The sequence below is a fragment of the Myxocyprinus asiaticus genome, chromosome 10 (assembly GCF_019703515.2).
Source record: "Myxocyprinus asiaticus isolate MX2 ecotype Aquarium Trade chromosome 10, UBuf_Myxa_2, whole genome shotgun sequence".
NCBI lineage: Eukaryota > Metazoa > Chordata > Actinopteri > Cypriniformes > Catostomidae > Myxocyprinus > Myxocyprinus asiaticus.
The window spans coordinates 43,385,763-43,410,905 of record NC_059353.1 but is presented as its reverse complement, the minus strand read 5'-3'; the positions used below and the strand labels follow the sequence as shown (position 1 = coordinate 43,410,905).

General features: G+C 42.1%; 1 pseudogene; it reads left to right on the top strand.

The window, feature by feature from the left end:
- The window catches only part of LOC127447600 (ceramide kinase-like protein), a 72,839-nt pseudogene that overhangs the window by 7,746 nt on the left and 39,950 nt on the right, over window positions 1-25,143 (top strand).

Here is a 25,143-nt window from a genome sequence, read left to right as displayed (position 1 = left end):
CGCGGAGGTGCGGCTTGGGGTGCTCCTAATGAAGAAAAGCTTTCACACGAGAAGAGAGACTCCCGTTTAAAGAGGCAGCTACAAAACTTAGTCCATCTTGAGACTCTGAGATTTCAGGGCTGTTTAATTAGAGTTTGCCTGTGGGGAATCATTTACAGCAGTGGGGCAGAGGAGAATGGGAAGTTTAAAGCCAAAAGTACTTCCAAGGTAGCAAGTACAATGCTGTTAAAATTCTGAATTGTCACCCATTAAAACTTGATTTTGTTGTTTCTGTTATCAACATGTCCATACCACCAGAAATATTGAGGGCATACGCAGTAGCTAATGGGGTGAAAGTTGGTAACCCAGCATTCCTTGCTACGGCCCTGGGGACATGTCCTCCCCAATATTCAGATTGGTGGTCAATCAAATCTCTATAATTAATTTCTAGAGATATAGCTTTATCTAAGGGCATCAGTTAATTTTATGGCTTAGATTGTGCAAGCATAACCAGCATGCCCCACCATCCCCGTTTTTTTTTTTTTTAACTAAGCTGCAAAAACGTCATTTCCATACTTCTGCAACTTTTTGACATCAAACAGATTAATACACTTGAACACATAACCACCCACATTTACACATCAACAACGCCTATTTGGTGTTTAAACCTTGCGGTGGGTAGCACCTGCAACTCTGCATATCCCAATGTTAGGAAAGAGCAGTCCCTGATAATTTCAGTCAAACCTTCACAGTTTGTGCTGCACATTTAAAAATAATAATGACTTTATTTGTATAGCACCTTTTAGCAAATTAGCACAAAGTGCTTCACAAAATATAAAATCAAAACACACTCAGTAATCACAAAGTAAAAACATAAAACCATAAAGTAGTAAAACCAGTATATAAAAGTACATTTTTAAACAAGACTTAAAAACAAACACAGATTCAGCAGATCTAATATCACAGGGCAGGCTGTTCCATAATCGTGGAGCCTTCACCAGGGGTGTTTCTAGGACTTCAGGAGGTTCCGGGCTTAGCGGGAGCGGGGGTGGGGGGTGTAGCAATATTATTGCGTAGTCTACTTTTAAAATTATATTCAGGGCTACAGTCAAAACATTCGGGGCTGAAGCCCTGGAAAAATGACCTGGCGACGCCGATGGCCTTCACTATAAAAGCTCTATCACCTTTTGTTTTACATCTTGATCTTGGAACAGCCAACAGTTCATGAGAAGAAGATCTAAGAGGTCTAACTGTTACATAAGGTCTTAAAAGTTCTGCTAAACAATCATGCAATGCTATATATGTATTTAATAAATCTTAAAATCAACCTTAAAATAAATTGGTAGCCAATGCAAAGAAGCTAAAACTGGAGTAATTTGATTAAAAGACCTACAGTTGAAGTCAGAAGTTTACAAACACCTTAGCCAAATACATTTAAACTCAGTTTTCCACAATTCCTGACATTTAATCGTAGAAAACATTCCCTGTCTTAGGTCAGTTAGAATCACTACTTTATTTTAAGAATGTGAAATGTCAGAATAATAGTAGAGAGATTTATTTATTTCAGCTTTTATTTCTTTCACCACATTCCCAGTGGGTCAGAAGCTTACATACACTTTATTAGTATTTGGTAGCATTGCCTTTAAATTGTTTAACTTGGGACAAACATTTTGGATAGCCTTCCACAAGCTTCTCAAAATAAGTTGCTGGAATTTTGGCACATTCCTCCAGACCTGGTGTAACTGAGTCAGGTTTGTAGGCCTTCTTGCTCGCACACACTTTTTCAGTTCTGCCCATACATTTTCAATCGGATTGAGGTCAGGGCTGTGTGATGGCCTCTCCAATACCCTGATTTTGTTGTCCTTAAGCCATTTTGCCACAACTTCAAATATGTCCATCTAGTGCATGTTTACATATAAAAAAACGACTTAAATACAGTACTGACGGATGCAGAAATGCTTCTTAGGCTAAAAAACAAGTCTTTTCTGCCTCCCACTATTAAATCCTTTCCTGCCCTCTTTCCATCCCTCCTCCCAAACCGGTCTTGAGACCTGGAGAAGGAAGAGTTCTGATGCATTTGGAAGGACACCTGTCTCCTGTGCAGCACAGCGAAGCGCTAGGTATGCTTGGGGTCATTGTCCATTTGGAAGACCCATTTGCGACCGAGCTTTAACTTCCTGGCTGACGTCTTGAGATGTTGCTTCAATATATCCACATAATTTTCCTTCCTCATGATGCCATCTATTTTGTGAAGTGCACCAGTCCCTCCTGCAGCAAAGCACCCCCACAACATGATGCTGCCACCCCCATGCTTCACGGTTGGGATGGTGTTCTTTGGCCTCACTCTTTTTCCTCCAAACATAACGATGGTCATTATGGCCAAACAGTTCAATTTTTGTTTCATTAGACCAGAGGACATTTCTCCAAAAAGTAAGATCCCCATGTGCACTTGCAAACTGTAGTCTGGCTTTTTTTAGCGGTTTTGGAACAGTGGCTTCGTCCTTGCTGAGCAGGCTTTCATGTTATGTCGATATAGGACTCGTTTTACTGTGGATATAAATACTTTTCTACCTGTTTCCTCCAACATCTTCACTAGGTCCTGTGCTGTTGTTCTGGGATTGATTTGCACTTTTCGCACCAAACTACGTTGATCTCTAGGAGACAGAATGCGTCTCCTTCTTGAGTGGTATGATGGCTGTGTGGTCCCATGGTGTTTATACTTGCGTGCTGTTGTTTGTACAGATGAATGTGGTACCTTCAGGCATTTGGAAATTGCTCCCAAGGATGAGCCAAACTTATGGAGGTCCACAATTCTGAGGTGTTGGCTGATTTCTTTTGATTTCCCCATGATGTCAAGCAAAGAGGCACTGAGTTTGAAGTTAGGCCTTAAAATACATCCACAGGTACACCTCAAATTGAATCCAATTAGCCTATGAGCAGCTAATTGGCTAAATGTCTAAAGGCTTGATATCATTTTCTGGAATTTTTCAAGCTGCTTAAAGGCAAAGTTAACTTAGTGTATGTAAATTTCACCCACTGGTCACATGCAAAGTAGATGTCCTAAACGACTTGCCAAAACTAAAGTTTGCTAATATTAAATCTGTGGAGTGGTTAAAAAATGAGTTTTAATGATTTCAACCTAAGTGTATGTAAACTTCTGACTTCAACTGTAGACCTAGTTTGTGTCAAAAGTCTAGCTGCAGCATTTTGCACTAAAGTGCATTGATTTAAAGTTGAAAATGGGGCATTACAGTAACCATGGTGATATGAAATAAAAGTATGTATAAGCTTCTCTGTATCCCTAAAACTCAAAACATGTATCACCTTGAAAATGTACCTTAACTGATAAAAACAAGACTAAACTAACTTCCTGACATCATATTCAAAATGTAAATTTGTATCAAAATAGACATCCAAATTTCTCACCACCTGCTAAGTATGTGGGACCACCTGTTTAGCTGCTGACTCAATCTGACATTTTTTTTTAAAACCATGACCGATTATAACAACCTCTGTTTTATCAGTATTTACCTGGAAAAAATTAATAACATGCCATCCATTTTTTTTTTTTTATGTCTGCTATTCACACTTGAAGAACATTTAAATTAGTCAGTTCATTGGGATTCAACAACAAATACAGCTGTAGGTCACCTGCATAGCAATGAAAATGTATATTGTTTTTTCAAATCACTGAACCAAGCAGTAACTTATATAGAGAAAACAAAATTGGCCCTAACACGGACCCTTGCGGAACACCACAATCTTCAACATACACTACAAATTTCCTATTCAACAAGTAGGGGGAAAAAAGCAGTATAAAGCCACCCCAGATATTCCCACGCATTTCTTCAATGTATCAATTAAAACTGAATTATCAACTGTATCGCACGATGCAGTTAAATCATGCAACACTAAAATGGATCACTCTCCAGGATCCTCTGCCATCAATAAGTCTTTTGTCACCCTAAGATGGGCAGTTTCTGTACTGTGATTTTCTCCAAATCCTGACTGAAATTTCTCAAAAATATTGTTATCCTTCACCAACTCCACTAACCTCACTAACAATCCGCATGGATTGTTTTGTTTAGTGGTCACAGTGTAATGCAGGCCTTGCAAAGAGGCTGTTGAAAGATGGGCAAGTTGAAACTATACTGGACCCAACAGCAAATCCACAGCTTGCAAATAAATGCATCAAAGCGCTGTATCTCATTTTATATGCAAAGATGGCATTTACAGTACATAGACTTAAAGGCACTGTAGCAAAAAAGGACAGTTGGTCTAAAGGTCTGAGAGAGGGTGGAAAACTCTCATGGAAAACTAAATTATGACTGTTTTTAGCTCAAAACCCCCTTATTTTTTAAGTGGGCAAAGTAGGAAAGAAATAAAATGATGTTTTATGATGTATTTATAAATGTGTTATATGACCCTTCTAAATGTCTTCTGTGTGTTTGCTTTAGCTGATCGTGATGTGAAGAAGCAAGAAAAATATATGGAGCTCAAGGACGTGTTTGCTGTGAAGGTAAAACGGAGACGCTCTGCAGGGAGCAGACGGGGGTTACACTGCTGGCCATCACACTTCTCCAGTGCAAGAGGTAAGGGCTTAAACTAAAGGACCATGCCAACCATCTCAACAACCTGAGAGTGGACCACTATGAGATCTGGTTCAAAACCATCAATGAGATCCTTAACGGTACGTTCTGAAGTAAAAAAATAATGTCCAATCAAGCATGAAACATGAAGCTTTATAGAAGTATTTTCTAGAGAGCTTCAGTGATTTTTATGGTTCACACTGTGCAAACAGTAACTTGGTTCACTTTATATTTTATTGTGTTTGCTTATATTTATTGAATAAAGATAAAAGGGCATAATAAAGAGCTTGCCAAGCCTGGTAATGAATCAGAGACAGTGGTTCTGTTCCAAAACATAGTTAGCCACCATTTTAAGGCATCATAAGCATGCTACATATACAAAGAATGTTGCAAAAGGCAGGCAGAATAATTTTACTTTATTGTTGGCCCAAATCTCAGACAAAATCACATGCATCCTTCTTGAAGTCAATCCTAATTTGCATTGCGACAAGCTCAATAAACAAATCTACAGCTTGGAAATACTATCAATAAAAATAAGTCAATCTAATTAAAAATTGACTATTTTGCCCAATATTTGTGTGCGCTATGCATTTTTACGCTTATTAAGAGTAACATGTTTGTAGCTTAGGAATATGCTAATGCCAAACTCAATTGAAATCAATTTTGAGTCGAATCTTCTGTGCATTTTGCATAAGAAGTGCGACTTGTATGATGCACTGAGTTGCTGTACACTTTTCCAAATTGGCCACTTATGAGGTTCCATTTCAGATGGTTTGTGTCCTTAGAAGCCAGCTCACAAGGTTTTAGAACAGAACTAGTGTATCATAAGTAAATTATTTTTCAAGTATCCATCAGACCTTCAAAAGTGAGCAAAATTTAGTTCTAGCTGTGTCAGCAACATTCTGGCTTCACACAAAAAGCACCAGTTTTATGAATAAACTTCACAGACTGCATTAAGAAAACTATGAGGCACTGTCTCCTTTGTGTGATGACCATATCATTTTGTGGCGTATCTGAAGGGGGGGGTTGGAGGGGGGTCTTGAAAGAGGTGGTGTTGGCCACAAGGACCTGCTGGATCAGACTGGAGGAACAGGTTGGTCCTATGGCCTCCCTGGAGTTTGTAATTATCTGTCCCCCTCTTGATAACATTCACTGCCAAGACAGGCCAGCGGCCTGCCTAGCGCTTCGCTGTGCTGCACGGGAGACAGGTGTCCTTCCAAATGCATCAGAACTCTTCCTTCTCCAGGTCTCAAGACCGGTTTGGGAGGAGGGATGGAAAGAGGGCAGGAAAGGATTTAATAGTGGGAGGCAGAAAAGACTTGTTTTTTAGCCTAAGAAGCATTTTTGCATCCGTCAGTACTGTATTTAAGTAGTTTTTTATATGTAAACATGCACTAGATGGACATATTTGACCATTGCACCATGTCTCGCTGTGTTTTCAGTGTCAAGTTAAAGAACTTCAACTTTTAAAAATGCCTCTGGAGACACCTGCATTTTATTTCATTCTAGTTTTTTTGGAGTGAAAATATATTTGGTCTGAATGGCCCCTAAGTTCAGTTAGTGTTTGGGGTGGATATCCATATTTATTAACAGATGTGACTTTCCGATTGTCCTGTCCATGCAACCATTTACAGCAGCGGCTCAAATACTGTTTGTATGAAGCCCCTTTTCAATTCTCGTGATACCCGTAAATAACACCTGTAACCATAGTTACATTAGCTATAGCGAATATCAAAGATGGTGACATCAATAACGCTTAAAAAGTCTCCTTAATTTAAACAGTGTCATTAAATATGTCCAACTGAGGCGTGAATTCATCAAATTCATGAAATCTTTGGCTTTGAATGTGTTTTTTTGCAATGCATGCAAATACATTTAGCCTTTCTTCTATTGAAAATTCTGCGAATTCATAATAAATGCTATTTGCAATCTGGTGCAAATAGTGGCAGATACTATTTGCACCCCTAATTAAATATTAACGTACAGTATAGAGCAAACACAGCAGAATGTTTATTGTGTTCATTTAGAGTCCCTACACCAACCCCTTCACCTTAACCTAACCCTGAACTTGAAAAATTAACTGTGGTTTTACTACAGTAACCATATTATCACCATGGTATTTTGTAGTAAAATCATAGTAACCACAAAATTAAACAGGGTTACTATATTAACACCATATTACTGGAGTAACACCATGACTTCTGCCAAAAAACGTGGTTATTTGCACTATAGGAGATATAGTTTTAGAAGCCCTAGACCATGACATAATATCCTGTTACCAATATTCATTACAGGGTCTGAAGTAATTACACATCCTTCAAACCTCTTTTGACTGCACCTTAAGACTCTTCTGAGGAACTACAAAAATATTGCATCTTTCATAAGCAATGAAAGATCCTTTGTCAGCTAAATGCGTGTTGAGTGTTCAGCTGCTGTCTTTGTGAAAATCAGCATGTGTAATCTCTGTTAATCCCAGACTGCAGAGAAAGCAACTCTGCACAATATCACCGATTTAATCTAGCGTCACAATTAGACTGAAATTTCAATTTCAGAAATCCCTCTTTGTCCATAGTGCATCACACATAAATAGCGCACACAATACAAGTAGTATGTTGTATTTAATACCAGATTAGACATGATATATGAGTTTATTGGACATGAGATATGAGTTTGAGACTAGATAATAGTGCAGGGAAAATCTCTGGAAAGTGTTTTTGTGTGATGAGGCCCTAGTCATAATGCTGTATTAACACAATGCCCGTTAATCCCTGGAATTTCAGTTACAGCACTGAATAAGAGGTGATGTAACAGCAGTGCTCAGGAGGTGCATTACTCACTGGGAATTAGGGGGGGATTGTATCAGGTCTCACAACTTTATATGATCAAACCCTTCGCCCACATCAGTACGTGCAATCCTTGCTGTTTCTCCGCAGATATACCACAGAAACGTCTTCACAGAAAAGTGTTTTTGGGGTCATCTGTCCTGTAGCCCATTAAAGATTGAAATGCTGGCTTTTTGTGGGTAATTGTAAGTGAGGGCTGCCTGTACTTTGGGCAAAACATGAATTAATTAACATAATTAAAGAAGATGCCTTGAGGGAGCCCGAAGGAGAGGGGACATGCTTATTTAGTGCTGTGGGGTGAAACATTTCTACACAAGAATGAGATTCTTGTGGTATTCAATATATTGAACAAAACAACACAGTATAGACCTTGTAGATTTAGTCTATGGTCCTTATTTTGATCTTCTGTTATTATTTATCTTTCTTTAGCTCTCTATCTCCATCACCCTGTCTGTTTCATAGCAGTGGGCAGTCTGACCAAAATCTTTGGTATGAGTAATTTTATGTCACAGTAATGGTATATATCATGATATAGTTCATTATTATGCTGTAAATGTAACAATTTATTTATTTAATAAATAACCATATGGTGATGTCTATTTTTGGATAAACCAGTGAATTACAGGTAAATACAATATAAATAAATAAAAGGCACTTCATCTCATTTGGTTATTTTAAATTTTTAATTGGAACCAAAATATAAGATTTTTCATAACAAATGAATACGTTCGGCATCAGATGGTCAGATGATGTTTTATATTTTTTTTTATTATTATTCAAATAATAAACAACATAACAAAATATGCATTAAAGTGAGGATAAAAATATGGATAAATGTGGATGAATACTATTTAATGATGGATAATGATTATGATTAGTGATTGTTATTGATTGTTTATACTTCACTGCAGATAACAGATACTTCAAATGTAACTATCAGCGGCAATTAATTGGCAAAAACTATGGTAACACTTTTCGTTAACCTTCATGTTGTGTTCCGGTCATTTTGACCTGAAGAGGATTATCTTTTGCCTGAAAATGCTAGTTAATGTTATCCTATTGGACTAAAACTTACTGACTTTGCTCACACAGGGTATCGTCATGGTTACTTGTGTAACCTCAGTTCCCTGATGGAGGGAACGAGACGTTGTGTCGATGTAGTGACACTAGGGGTCACTCTTGGGAGCCCGAGACACCTCTGGTCTTTGATAAAAGGCCGATGAAAATTGGCGAGTGGTATTTGCATGCCACTCCCCCGGACATAAGGGTATAAAAGGAGCTGGTATGCAACCACTCATTCAGGTTTTATGCTGAGGAGCCGATATAAGGTCCGGCCATTTCAGCGGGTAGTTCAGCATTGTGGCAGGAGGGACACAACGTCTCGTTCCCTCCATCAGTAACCATGACGTTCCCTATCTGTCACTCACTCGACGTTGTGTCGATGTAGTGACACTAGGGGTCCCTATACGAAACGGCACAATTGGCTGAACTGTGTTACGTGAACTGGTGGTGTGTGGTGGGTACTGTGTGCCTCAAAGCCAGCACACCAGATCGACACACAACCTCCCCAACATAGTTCTGAGTGTCGAACGGCCCTTTTTGGGGACAAGTCGACTACCCAAAAGATAGAGACAGGCTTAACCCAGTCGTGGCCTCTTTTCCCCTTCTCTTTTTCCACTCCCTAAAAAAGAAGGGGGATTATCCGACTGGGCCACCAAGTCTAGTCGGGGGGTGTCCCTCCCAAGGGGAAGACACCACGGAGACCACACCTCGCCCAAAGAGAGGGGGGGATATTTAAGTGGAAGAACACGTCACATGGTCTTTCCAACCATGTGGAGAGTATTCAAGGTAGATCCTGCCCAATGGGGGAGGAGTTACTACAAACATGGAGACTGGGGCAGAGGGGCTCTGCCCAAGGAAGACGCAGTTTGCCAACAGGGAAACGAACTAGCGGAAGATATATATCGCATGGGGTTAGCCTTACAGGGAACCGCCACATGCAGAGCACCTACCACAGAACAGGACTCTTAGTTAGCACGTGTACTGGGCCGGCAGCGAGTCTCTCCGAAAACTCAACTGCCACAGGGCTCGGAGGAAGTCAATCAGGGAACAAAGTTTGTGAACACTACTGGGAATTAATGGCGCACATCTTCAGCTCCAAGGGAGGTGGAAGGCGCTATGTGCATGAGATACACCCGGCCAGCTATCCCGGGCTTATCCGCTTGTGTTGCGTGCCACTACCTGGGACGAAACCGGTTCCACCCGGAGGTTGTAGAACCTTGCACAGGTGTTGGGTGTTGCCCAGCCTGCTGCTCTGAAAATGTCTGTTAGAGAGGCACCCCTGGCCAGGGCCCAGGGAGCCACTACACCCCTGGTAGAATGGGCTTGTAGCCCTACCGTGGGCGGCATGTCCTGGGCGACATATGCCATAGTTATGGCATCAATGAGCCAGTGGGCGATCCTCCGCTTGGAGACAGCGCTTCCTTTCCGCTGTGCACCAAAGCAGACAAAGAGTTGCTCAGAGATTCTAAAGCTCTGCGTCCGATCCAAATCGATGTGTAAAGCGCGCACTGGACACAGCTACGACAGGGCTGGGTCTGCCTCCTCCTGGGGCAGCGCTTGCAGGTTCACCACCTGGTCCCTAAAGGGGTGGTGGGAACCTTGGGCACATAGCCCAGTCGGGGTCTCAGGATCACGTGAGAGTAACCTGGACCGAACTCCAGGCACGTTTCGCTGACAGAGGACGCTTGCAGGTCACCTACCCTCTTGATGGAAGTGAGCGCAGTCAGGAGGGCAGTCTTCAAGGAGAGTGCCTTAAGCTTGGCTGACTGCAAAGGCTCAAAGGGGGCTCTCTGTAGACCCTGAAGAACTACAGAGAGGTCCGATGAGGGAACGAGGCATGGTCTGGATGGATTCAGCCTCCTGGCGCCTCTTAGGAACCTGATGATCAGGTCGTGCTTCCCTAAGGACTTACCGTTGACTGCGTCGTGGTGTGCTGCTATGGCGGCAACATACACCTTCAAGGTGGAAGGGGACAGCCTCCCTTCCAACCTCTCCTGCAGGAAGGAAAGCACTGATCCAACTGCGCATCTCTGGGGGTCTTCCTGATGGGAAGAACACAACTTAGCGAACAGACGCCACCTAAATGCATACAGGCACCTCGTAGAGGGGGCCCTAGCCTGAGTGATCGTGTCTACCACCGCGTCCCATCCAGGGGCCAGACATGGAGATTCCAGAGGTCTGGTCGCAGCTGCCAGATGGTGCCCCGTCCCTGAGAAAGAAGATCCTTCCTCAGGGGAATTTGCCGGGGGGGGGGGGGTGGGAGGCTGTCGCGAGGAGCGTGTGGTCCGAGAACCATGCCTGGGCGGTGCCAGTAGGGTGCTACCAGGACGACCTGCTCCTCGTCCTCCCTGACCTTGCACAGGGTCTGTGCAAGTAGGCTCACTGGGGGAAAACATATATTTGCGCATGCCAGGGGGCCAGCTGTGTGCCAGCGCGTTTATGCCGAGGGGCCTCGGTCAGGGCGTACCAGAGTGGGCAGTGGGGAGGATTCTTGGGAGGCGAACGGGTGCACCTGTGCCTGTCGAATCGACTCCAAATCAGCTGGACCACCTGAGGGTGGAGTCTCCACTCTCCCCTGAGGGTAACCTGTCGTGACAGCGCGTCCGCTGTAGTGTTGAGGTTGCCCGGGATGTGAGTGGCTTGCAGCGACTTGAAGTGCTGCTGATTCCAGAGGAGGAGACGGTGGGCGAGTTGTGATATACAACAAGAACGCAGACCGCCTTGGTGGTTGACATATACTACCATTGTTGTGTTGTCTGTCTGAACTAACATGTGCTTGCCCTGGATCAACGGCCGAAACCTCTGCAGGGCGAGCAGAATTGCCAACAACTCAAGGCAGTTGATGTGCCAATGCAGTCGCGGACCCGTCCAGAGGCCGGCGGCTGTGTGCCCATTGTAAACGGTGCCCCAGCCCATTTTGGAGGCGTCTGTTGTGACCACGATGCGCCTGGAGACCAATCCTAGAGGAACACCTGCCCGTGGAAATGAGAGGTCGGTCCAAGGGCTGAAAAGACGGAGACAGACTGGCGTGATGACCACACGATGTGTCCCGTGGCACCATGCCCATCTCGGGACTCGAGTCTGGAGCCAGTGCTGAAGCAGCCTCATATGCATCAACCCTAGCAGGGTGGCCACCGCCGAGGATGCCATATGCCCCAGGAGCCTCTGAAAAAGTTTCAGTGGAACCGCTGTTTTCTGTTTGAACGCCTTCAAACAGGCCAGCACCGACTGGGCGTGCTCGTTAGTAAGGCACGCCATCAAGGAGACTGAGTCCAACTCCAAACTGAGAAAAGAGATGCTCTGAACCGGGAGGAGCTTGCTCTTTTCCCAGTTGACCCGAAAGCCCTAGTCGGCTGAGGTGTGAGAGCACCAGGTCCCTGTGTGCGCACAACATGTCTTGAGAATGAGCTAGGATTAGCCAGTCGTCGAGATATTTGAGAATGCGGATGCCCACCTCCGTTAATGGGGCAAGGGCAGCCTCTGCGACCTTCATAAAGATGCGAGGAGACAGGGACCGGCCGAAAGGGAGGACTTTGTACTGATACGCCTGACTCTCGGACACAAACCGCAGGAAGGGTCTGTGTTGAGGAAGGATCGAGACGTTGAAGTACGCATCCTTCAGGTCTACCGTCACGAACCAATCTTGATGCCAGACGCTCGCCAGAATGCATTTTTGCATCAGCATCTTGAACGGGAGTCTGTGTAAAGCCTAGTTCCGTACTCACAGGTCCAAGATTGGCCGCAACCCACCGCCTTTTTTCGGTACGATGAAGTAGGGGCTGTAAAACCCCTTCTTCATCTCGGCTGGAGGGACAGGTTCTATCACGCCCTTCCGTAGGAGGTGAAGTGGACACCGCTGAACCTGGGCGGACGCCCGGCGAAGTGAATCGCGTAGCCAAGTCGGACGGTCCGGACCAGCCATCGCGACGGATTGGAAAACGCAAGCCACGTGTCCAAGTTCTGCGCAAGGGGGACTCAGGTGTTCAGGAGCATGTTCATCATGTTCATGTTCACATACTGTATGTGCATGTGTGCTTGCAAATATAAAGGCCTCGGACCTGTGCACGCACACATATACACACATATGCACACTAACACACACGCGCGCATGCACACACACGCGCGCATGCTCACGTACACGCACAAACTCTTTTGAGTATTACATGTTTTCTTTTTCACAGAGATGAAATTTATCCTTCCCTGAACTGCATCCAACATCCATTCATCCATCAAACATTACCACACACACATGTGCACTAACACACACACACACACACACACACACACACACACATGCGCACGCACACACAAACACACACATGCTCACGTATACGCACAAACTCTTTGAGAATTACATGCTTTCTTACATGTTGGTGTTCACATATGTTTGCAAGCACACATAAAGGCCTCGGATCTGTGCACACACACATACACACACATGTGCACTAACACAGACTCACACAGACACACAAACACACAAACACACACATACTCACGTACACGCACAAACTCTTTTGAGTATTACATGCTTTCTTTTTCACAGAGATGAACTTTATCCTACCCTGAACTGCATCCAACATCCATTCATCCATCCAAGATTACCATATTTACGATATTCATTCTTGTGTTTACATCATGTCCGTAAGCACAGAAAAGGACCAAATACTATGTCATGCGTGTGCCACTAAGGAAGCAACAGCAGTATCAGCAGTGACAGGACAGCAGTTGTTATGGATGTTTAACTGTTTGGCAAAATAGCTTACCTGCTATAATGCTTATATATTTTCTGCCAGGGTTATTGAACCTGGCCAACCACTCGCTTCTCTTACATAGTCTCTGGATCCCTTCCCTCCACTAACCATTTATCTTCACTTGATTTAAATGAAGCTACAAATGCTCTTTGCTCAGCATTAACTTCTTGTCTTTATAGTGTCTGCCCTCTTACCTCCAGGCCAGCAGGTGCCACACCCTTCAGCCCCTGGCTGTCAGAGACACTTCGTGAACACTGCACCGAGCTGAGGGCTGTGGAGAGAAAGTGGCGAGAGAAAGTCAAAAGACCCTGTGGACCTGAGCAAGTATCAATCCCTTCTCTCCTCTTTTTCCACCAGCGTTTCCAGTGCTAAAATTGATTATTGCTAGAATAAAATCAGTAACACTTCAGATTCACATAATCTATTTTCAACTTTCACATCTCTTCTCTATCCTCCTCCACTACATACTACTACTTCTCTGACTGCTGATGACTTTGCCACATTTTGTACTGACAATGTAGCGAGCATCAGCAGCCAGTTTTCTACACCTAACACCCACAGCCACTCTCTTTCAACATGCCATCATCTGTTCTCCTCTTTCTCCCCTCTCTCTGAGACTGAGGTCTCCAAAGTGCTTCTTCTAACCATCCTGTCACCTGTCCACTTGACCCTATCCCCTCACGTTATGCAAGCTGCCTCTCCATCAATCTTACCCGCACTCACACACATTATCAACACATCTCTCACAACAGGAAAATTACCCAATACATTAAAGCAGGCTTGAGTAACCCCACTGCTCAAAAAACCAACACATAACCTGACAGTAGTTGACAACTACAGACCAATCTCTCTCCTACCTTTCCTATCTAAAACTATTGAGAGGGTCGTATTCAACCAGTTGTCTGCTTTTTTCTTGACAGACATAAGTCTGGCTTCAAAAAAGGACACTCAACAGAGACTGCCCTCTTGTCAGTAGCTGAAACCCTGCGACTGGCAAGAGCTAACTCTAAATCATCCGTCCTCATCCTCCTTGACTTGCCTGCTGATTTCAACACAGTGAACCACAAGATTCTCCTGTCCACCCTCTCCGACCTGGGCATCACAGGAACTGCACTTGGATGGGTTGAATTATACCTCATTGGCAGATCTTTCAAGGTCTCCTGGAGAGGAGAGGTGTCCAAGTCACACCAGCTGACTACTGGTGTTCCTCGAGGATCAGTGCTTGGACCCCTTCTCTTCTCATTTAACACAACATCACACAGACCGATCATTGAGGCACATGGCTTTCCCTACCACTGCTACACAGATGACACACAGCTCTACCTGTCGTTCCAGCCTGATGACCCTACTTTCTCAGTTCGTATCTCTGGCTGCCTCTTGGACATTTCAGCCTGGATGAAGAAACGCCACCTTCAGCTCAACCTTTCCAAGACAGAACTTCTTGTGATCCCAGCCAACCCATCTGTTGACCACAACCTCACTATTCATCTTGGTTCAACTACACTAACACCAGCCAGAACAGCTCGGATCCTGGGAGTGGTGGTAGATGACCAGCTTAATTTTACCGCCCACATCTCATCAACCACCCAGTCTTGCAGATTTGCGCTCTAAAACATCAGGAAAATCAGACCTTTTCTGTCTGAATATGCTGTACATCTCCCTGGTCCAAGCTCTGGTAATTTCAAGACTGGACTTCTGTAATGCTTTGTTGGCTGGCCTCCCAGCTAACACAATTAAGCCACAGCAAATGGTCCAGAATGCAGCAGTGCATCTGGTCTTCAATCAGCCAAAAAGGGCTCATGTCACCCCACTCTTGATTTCACTTTACTGGCTACCTGTAGCTGCCTGCATCACATTCAAGGCTTTGACTTGAACCGCACCCTCTTACTTCAATTCACTTCTACAGGTCTATGCTCCAACTTACTCTCTGCGATCTATGAATGAGCGGCACCTGGTGGTCCCATCACAAAGAGGCTCAAAATCTATTTCATGATCTTTCACTTGTTCTGTTCCACTGTGGTTGAATGAGTTTCCAACATCCACACAATCTGCTGATACCATCTCAACATTCAAGAACCAGCTGAAAACACATCTGTTCCGTGAGCACTTAACCAATCCACACTAATTGCACTTACTATTGAACTTAACTTGCACTTACTGTATACACACACACACACACACACACACACACACATACACACACACACACACACACTATATATATATATATATATATGTGTGTGTGTGTGTGTGTGTGTGTGTGTGTGTGTGTGTGTACAGTAAGTGCAAGTCAAGTATATATATATATATATATATATATATATATATATATATATATATATATATATATATATATATATATACACACACTTCTATCTATACACTTCTACACTCTTTCTTCTGCTTTAGCACCTATACTACTCCAGCCGCCTTGAGAGCTTGGCAGTACAACACTGTAGATGTTGTTGAACTTTGTATGACAAATTGCTTGCTATGTTCCTCATTTGTAAGTTGCTTTGGATAAAAGAATCTGCTAAATTATTAAATGTAAATACAGTTGCTGAGGGAGTGACATTAAATGTGGCAGTTTTCTTTCACCTGACTATCGTAATACCGTATATTGTTTCTTAATTTGGAAAGCCATGGAAACGTAATAGTGTATTTTTTCTTTTGCTGTTACATCAAATGGGAATACAAAAAAATAATATTTGCCACATTTACCACTATAGAAGTTTACCCCACTATTTACTTGTGAATGGAAATGTGACAAGGATTTAATTGTGGTGTAAAAACCACCCAGACTTACACTCTCAGATGTGTTAAAAGGGCCTTAATCGTTCATTAAGACTCTACATTAGCTTCCTAGAGAAATGCATTCCTTTTGCCATAACACAGTGCATGACAACCTACTGAAATTATACCTTTACAAGCTCTCACAGCTGTTATAAAAGCTTTACAATTTGTTTGGTCATCAAACCCTCCACCCCACCCCCAGCATCCAATGTACATGCTCTCACATGAATGCACACACACACACACACACCCATGCACAGACGCATGTTTTCCATAGGTGGATTATCTCTGTTATTTTATTAGCTGTCAAGGGAGTGCTGCCTAATTATTCGCCCTGAGGGGGAGAGTGGGCATGCTGGATTACAGGGGTGCTCACCTGTTACAGCAGCCCAGTTGATCATCGCCTGGTGTTTCCCAGGGAGTCCGTAATAATGTGGCACAATGGAGGGTGTGTCCCAGCTGACACTCAGCACAAAAGGTGAACGGTCCCGAAAAAACCTCAGACTTTCAATCCCTGGTGTGATTTCATTCAAGGTGAGCCTTGAATGCCGTACGCAACATTGCCGTGTTTTTTGACAAGCCATGTGATGTGTGGTGACACATGAGGTGTGGCCGTCCAGCTGACAGATTAAACTCTGCGGTCAGAGAGCGAGCAGTCGGACCAGGCCACAGACCAAACGCGTGGGGAGAAGGCTGGCAACAATAGCAGCACCTGTACTACAAAGTACAGAGTCTACTTCGGTTTAACTGGAATAGCCTCCTTGTCTCCTTAAACCCTCTTTTGAAAGATTAGTCTGGGCAGGTCAATCAAGCCCTAGAAGCCCTCCGCGCTCCGCTCCGGACACATAATGTGCTCTTGGTGCTCTTGTCAAAGCCCGTGGTCACACTCCTGCGTCAAGCTCAACTTTATTGTTGTAGTGGTAGAGGGAGGAGAAAAGACAAACAGAATGAGAAGAGAACTCAAGGGTCAACCATTAGGTCCATCTCATTCCTTCGAGGGCTTTTGTGAGCCATCTGAATTCATATGTGCATTTGGAATAAAGCACGAGAGTTCCTATTGTTTGCTCCGCATGAAATTGAAATTGCTTTGAGTTGTTTAACAAGATTATAGGGGGATGCAAAGCTCCCTCGGAACGCAATTTTAAGAATGCGTTTGGCATTTGAAGGAAGTTGTGCCTTTGGCCGAGGTTGTGCAGCATTTACATGAGCTGATGTACAATAGCTTGATGGTGGAGTGGATAATGTTACACATTAACAGGTTTTTCATTAAATCAATCTGCGTATCATTGGCGAGTCTTTTCTCTTGGCTCCTTGGAAACGGATCAGCCTGTGTATCTTATTGACTAGGCCTCTCTTACTTGAGCTGGGAGACTTGCTGTCCAGTCCAAACTCTGTTTATGGCTTGTATACATGCAGGTTAGAGGATCGTACTTTGATCCTATTTTATATAAAGACAAAAAAGACTAATAAAGAAGAAAAGACTAATAAAGAAAATTCTGTCATTATTTACTCACCATGACTGCTTGCTATCTTCCATGGAACACAAAGAATGATATTAGGCAGAATGTTAGGGACTGACAGCTTTAGTCACCATTCACTTTCAATGTATGGACAAAAAGATGCAGTGAAAGTGAATGAAGACTGAGGCTGTCAGTCCCTAACATTCTGCCTAACATCTCCTTTTGTGTTCCATGAAAGAAAGAGTGATTCAAATTCAGAACAATGTTATGAACTTACCACAGAGTCACTGTGTTTATTAAACTATGAATTGTTTTCTTATAACAAAGTCTTTCTTGCAAGTCAGTCCATTAGTGGCCATCTTTGGAATGGTCCTGGTAAGCTATTTCCAGTCATGAAAGTGCAGCTCCTATCTATGTGAATGGGAAAAGACAGAAATCTCCAAAATGGTTGGTCAAGATATGATCAAAGAGCATATTTCAAATCAGCAGTAAAATCTGACAACACTGGTATCACAAATTGTGCTTCTTTACCTCAGATTACACAAAAAAATGAAAATTTCCCCACTAATGCGCATGAGCATTCTCAAGTTCATTGACAAGCGATGTCTATATCTAAAAGGTGATTGGCTCTTTTACCTGTAAGGCGGGACTTCCTTTCTACATCCGTTGAGCGCCTGGCGTTCCAATTTATCCTATTCATTTTAATAGAAGTGTCCCATCTCTGCTTATAGCTCTCTCTGTAGATGTATATTTACATTGAAATATATATTTACAAAAAAACTACACACCTTTAATAATCACCTTACCACCATATGCTGTGGCTGAAAAATTGAGATGCTTTGAGAATGGTTTTGCAATTGAATCAGGACTCTAAATCTAAATTGAATATAATCATGAAGTGCCTCAAGATTCCCAGCCTTAAACTTCACTGTGAGAGGTATCTGGGGCTCCTCTGGGGTAGACAGATGTTCCTGTGTGCTCTGCTGTAGGTACGACTTCAGTATCACTTTCACTGAGTGCTGCTTGTGGATTTTTTTCGGCATATTCCCAATGGATCTTCCTCATTTCTCTGTCTGTCACACCCGCCTCCAGAGAGACGTGTATGCAGACATAATGGAGGCACCTAAAACAGATTGCTGTTTTTTTCCTTCTCTTGCTTATATTAGGAAAGGTGTTATTGTCCAACTTTTCTTTCTAAAATTATTTTTGCCATTTTAAATGCAAAAAATAAATAAATATATTTGTACATACACCAAGAGCAACAATGGCTCTAATTGAACAAAATGCACACGTGCCCCATTTTTAACTGATGGAATAAGGAATTGATCATCCAAAAATGAATTTTTATCATCATACTCTCTTGTTGTTCCAAACCATGTAACCTAATTTCTTCCATGGAACACAAAAGGAGATGTTAAGTATTATGTTAGTCTCAGTCACCATTCACTTTCTTTGCATCTTTTTATCCAATGAAAGTGAATGATGACTAAGGCTGTCAGTCTGCCTAATGTCTGTTGTTGTTGTGTTCACAGAAGAAAGTCAGTCATGAGGGTGAGTAAGTAAAGACAAAATTGTAAATGCACTTTCAGCTCATGTGTTCTGTTGGACTTGTACGGCAGTCCTTTCCATTGCAAGTTGAGCTAGAATGCAACTTGGACGCACTTTAATAAGCTTGAAAATGTAGTTGGTTAAGTAATGCAAATGTTAAAATGTATGGCCTTCACAGTTCATGTGCTATAGTCAAAGTGTTTCAATGTCATAAGATAGCATTGTGTGAGCAAAAGGCGAAACGTATGTGTATAAATGTGGATAAAAGTCATATGCTGAACGAGCTACCTAAAACTCATTTTGCGAAAATGTAAGTATAGTAACATGATTCTATGAGGCCAGCTCGGAATCAATTATTCCAACAAAAGCTAGTGTATTGATTTGAAGCCCAAATCTTCACTTCAGTTCCCCACATCGTCTAGCGGTTGGAGCATCTCCTGCCTGGTGATCCCCCTGCTGGGGGGGACAAATCTGGAGAGGGCTGGGTCTCCCCCACTGCTAATGTGTGCTAATGCCAGTCCCTGACACCATGCCAGATGCTCTGCTTTTGGCAGAGGATCTAAGCAAATGTAGGAGCACTCATCCCCCGTATGGAGATCTCACGGCTGGTAGGACAGTGACGCTCTCTCCTGCTCCATCTCCTGTATGGCCCCCAGATCTCTTACCTCCCCTTGGGCCTGCTGGATCCAGCTCCTCTCCGCTCCTGACCTTTCCCACAGCAAGGCCCCAATCTAGGCTTATCCGATGGAGGGCTCACTCCCCTCGCCAGTCAGCTAGCCAGGCATTTCAAGGCAAAAATAAGACATCTGTTCTTGAGGATTAGCAAATATTCTATGCACCCCAGAAAGCCCGTTTGGGCTCAGCTAGTGGAACAGTCTATGGGTTACGTAAGTGCAGATTGATGGCTGTGTTATGTACATTGCAACTCACTTATCCCTTCTATGTGCCTTACTTTACTGTGGTGGCTTGGCAAAGTACAATCCTGAACTAGTTTTTTTTTAAATCCCCAACTCAAGGCCAAAATATATCCAGTGTAAATCCTCCAAGAGCTTTCCATCTACCAAATTTGCCAAAGTCCTTCACCCCATTTTGACTCAGAACTGACAATCAAATATCCAAAAAATACCATAGACATTCAATGAAAATGAAATTTCACTTAGAGCTTTCAAGTTATGTCCACAAAATTTGCCACAGTGCTTTAGGATGTCCTAGCTTAGTAGACATTATATTTTCAATTTGGTAGTATTCTTGTAACAGACAATCAAATATCCAAAAATATAAAAAATATCCCTTAGACTTAGGACACATCCACACAATTGTTTTGGTATTCTGTTTACTATTGTCATCGTTTTTTGCAGTAATAGAGAGCATTTTTGAAAGTCTCCATTTTTGGTGGAGGAAAATGCCGTTCCAGTGTGGATGAGAGGTGCAAATGTAGCTAAATTAATCGTTTTTAACCAAAATGTATTAGTAAGGATGTGGTTTTACATTGACTGTGGCCTGCTTTTCTGCATTCCAGATCAGATCGTGCCCGGTTGACAGTGTTGCCTTTCAAAATATACTCTTTTGATGGCAAGCGAATAGGAGCGCGTGTGACGCATACGCACTACGACTGCTTTATGATACTCTTTTAGTACAGTCAACGCAGGTGCATGAGCTGATCTTGCACACAGACAAGGACTGTTCGTGTTTCGAGAAAATCTGGGCCGCAAGTGGACAGTCCGCACAGACTGTGCTGATGACAATATTTGCAACATGCATACTGTGCACGGAGTGATCAGCATCGTGGACAACCGAAGTATATTTTGGCCTTAAATGTAACAAAATAAATGCCTTGTCAAACGAAAAAGTATTGGTGTGGATGTGACCTGAATGTTCAGAGACCCATGTTCATGAATGTCAAAAAGTTCAAATTTAAACACATACAGTCACTTTAAGCAGCTTAGATCTAACCATTATATATCTATTTATCTATAGATCCAAGACATATCTTCATAAACCACAGAATGATTTCTCAATTACACAAGTATCACTGCACTGTAACAGGAAGCAACAATGCCTTGCAATCAAAGTGTCTGGACTGCGCGGTCAGTCCGCTCATTAGCGCAGTGGGTGGGTGTATACAGGCAGTTTTGGGCCTTTGTTTGTCTCTGAAATGAATGTGAAACCTGACCCCGCTCTTAGGTAATTTACCCCTGATTATGGGAAAAGTGCTCCCCTGTGCCAAATCATCTTCTCCACAGGGACACCCTCCTCAGCCACACCATTCAGATGCCCCTGTCTTTCCCATCAGCACCCTCTGTGCCCTAAGACATTGGCCGGACAAAGACAGATGTACTGGACTCTGTGTTGGGTGACATTAGCCCATGTTGACAGCCCTCAGGGGTAAAACAGCCTTAAGCCTCTGAGTCACAGGGTGACCTCATGGAATGTCCGCAGGTGGCAGGGACATGTGTCTGAAAATGTGTGCGTCACTATCAAGCTATTGATAGGACATGCAGAACCAACTTGTGCACATGGATAATAAATATTAGCAGAAAGATATCCCTGTTGACAAGACCAGCATGAATTTCCCAGCTGGTTTATGCTGGTTGGCGCTGGACAAGCTGGTCTAATCATGCTACTCATCAGCATCCAATACAGGAGACCTGCATCCAAAACAGAATATTTCTATAGGTAGGTTTACATTGGAAAGTCAATTTCTGTATAGGCACATATGTTAAAGTCTTGGCTACAAAAAAGCTTGTCCAGGAAAAAAGATACAGTGAACTATATGGTGTAAGTTTTGGTATATAGGTTAACCTACCATTAAGCAGCCTATTGTAGGCTTTCAGCTAAATTTAAACAGTAAAACAAATAAGAAACATATATTGTATTGAATAAACTGCATTAATTTATAACATTTAACAATAAAAAAATGTAGCAATTTACCCTGACCTGACATTTATCAAAAATATCCTTGTCCTGAGAACAACTTTTTGGTTAAAATCTACTTACAGTACATTATACAGTAACATAAAATATTTAGATGAATTGGCAGACTTCATCAAAAGGTTATAATTAACGTGTGTGTGAACGCAAGTCTATTTCAGGCTGTGTCAGCACAGTGGCCTTTTGCGGGAACACAAACACGCCTCATGGAGGTGAAACCTGAGTGTGGCCCCTTCGTCAGGATTGTCTTTCATCGAGCTCCTGGGAGCCATCGTGCATCGCTCACACAAACATGGGATTATGTGCCATAGTAACACGGTATAGCACATGCAGACAAGCTATGTCCCCAATCGCTCAGTTGTGGTGTTTGGATTTATCCTGAACTCCAGCTCAGATATGATCATTAAAACAGCAGTAACATAGTTTCCCATTTCAGTGCAATGAATTAATGTGAGATGGGGGCTCTGTTCCAAAACCAATTGAGCCATCTTGCTTTCTGCATCCTACATAGTCAGCTGCCTTCTAAGGCAGCATCCAAGCTGAAATGGAACCCCATTAGTGACTGATTTGGAATGCTGTCTACAGTCAACGGCGTTGATCTCACAAAAGTGCACAGGAGACTCAAACATTGACAACTAATTTGGAGTTTGGAGTTAGGTGCTATGCTAACAACGCTACACTCTAATAAGCATAAAAAAATGGCATAAACAAATGTTCGGTATAGTAGTCCAGTAGTTCTCAACCTTTTCGACTCATTGTCCAAGATAATATTTTATGGTCCCCCTACTCCAGGAAACTAGGAAAGTCAGTAGATTAAAATAAATAAATTTTGCTATTTGCTAGTTTATAAATTGTCGGCCTGCGATCTTGATTTCCATGATTGAGAACCACTGTACTTGTCCATTTTTAATTATATTAAACAATTTGTAATTTTCAATATTTAATTCTAAGTCAGTCCCTCCAGGATTTTGCAATTGCAGGACTTAATGCAAATCTAACCAATATTTGCGGTAGCTTGCAATTTTGTGTAATTTCTGAAATTTTCCAGCATAAACTGTGAATCAGATCACTTTTCTCCATGTTTAACAGTGACCCCAAAAAAAATAAATAATAAAAATAAATAAAAAATGCTTGAAAAACTTGACACAATAGAAACATCTCCAACTGCACAGCCTCCATTCTATCATCTCCACACAGGGTTGTCAACTGTCCCAAATTAGCCGGGACATCCCGTATTTTGGCTGAAATTACGACGTCCCATATGAGATCCTAGAGGCTCGAACAGGGATCCTATCGTGTTCCCTATCAAAATCCTTGTTTAAACTTTCACGGAACAACATCACAACTAGCGTACATCACAGCTGGCATTTAACCTTCACGTGCTCTTCAGGAGCTGCTCTGAGTGTGTTGCACAGTGCAGGTCCATGACAGTCAGAGTTCATTGAAGTGCACACATAATAATTCATAACATTTATACATAATGCACTCTTGCACCAGAAAATGAGACACCAAAATATGTCATATATTAAAATAAGTAAAATGTGATAACAATTTAAAGTTCTCAGTGATTGCAATTCTCTCAAATAATTACAGTTTGATTAAATGGTCTCTATCAGGTGATGTAATAATCGCAACTGGTCTAATTATTAATATATCTGTGTTTTTAGTTTACAGTTTTATAGTAGGTCTACTATTTTAACCAAACCAAAGTTTACTTACATTGTCTGAGGCAGGAAATTTCAATATGTATATATATATATATATATATATATATATATATATATATATATATATATATATATATAAATTCAAGGATCTTTCCATTGAACTCATATTAGCCTTATCACCTCTTAAATGTATGGCATTTATGTGTGTAATGATATTTACAGGTAATTGCACTTATAGAATCATTGACACAAATTACACAAGTATACTATGATGCTTTGGGACTTTTCACTGCAAAAGAACACAAAAAAACCCACAGCAAATGGCATCACAATTTTTGAGAAAAGCTGCTGTAAAATGTGCCATTTTGAGATGCAATAAAGAAATAAAGAAACAGTGCCATGAAATCCTGGTGGGACTGCTAATTATAATCAACATTGTTCTTTCTTTGTTCTCCATTTAGAATAGATTTGTTTCTTCTGAGCTCATCATCATGCATTTAGTTTTTACCTTCTACTATATATAGGCTGGAATCGGGCAGATTCGTCTTTGTGAAGGACGCATGAATCAAGCCACGTACAAGGTTATCTTGGAAGAAGACTTGCTTCCTTCTGCTCCGACAATACTCCCCAACTCTGAGGATTGTTTTTTTCCAGCAGGACAATGCTCCATGCCACACAGCCAGGTCAATCAAGGTGTGGATGGAGGACCACCTGATCAAGACCCTGTCATGGCCAGCCCAATCTCCAGACCTGAACACCACTGAAAACCTCTGGAATGTGATCAAGAGGAAGATGGATGGCCACAAGCCATCAAACAAAGCCGAGCTGCTTGAATTTCTACACCTGGAGTGGCATAAAATCATCCAACAGCAATGTAAAAGACTGGTAGAGAGCATGCCAAGATGCATGAAAGCTGTGATTGAAAATCAGGGTTATTCCACCAAATATTGATTTCTGAACTCCTCTTAAATTAAAACATTAGTATTGTGTTGTTTAAAAATGAATATGAACTTGTTTTCTTTGCATTATTCGAGGTCTGAAAACACTGCATCTTTTTTTTTATTTTTTGTTTTGACCAGTTGTCATTTTCTGCAAATAAATGCTCTAAATGACAATATTTTTATTTGGAATTTGGGAGAAAACAAAAATGTTCATTTTACTCAAACACAAACCTGTAAATAGAAAATTGATAATTTTGCAGTGGTCTCTTAATTTTTTCCAGAGCTGTATATATATAACTATGTGGATTTCTTTGACCTCCTTTTTGTTTCCCTCAGAAATCATGGTTGTGTTCCAAATATCTAGTGAACTGCCTACAGGCAGCTCACTAGGTTTTTGGAACACAACCACAATTTCTGAGGTAAACAAAAAGAAGGTCAAGGAAATCCACATCTTTTTATGTGGGTATTTTTAAAGTACATGCCTTTGAGTCTGTGCACCTAAAGCGTATCTCGCCATAAATGAATGTATCATACGTTTTCTCATTAGGGCCATCACGATACTGTACATACTGTACATAA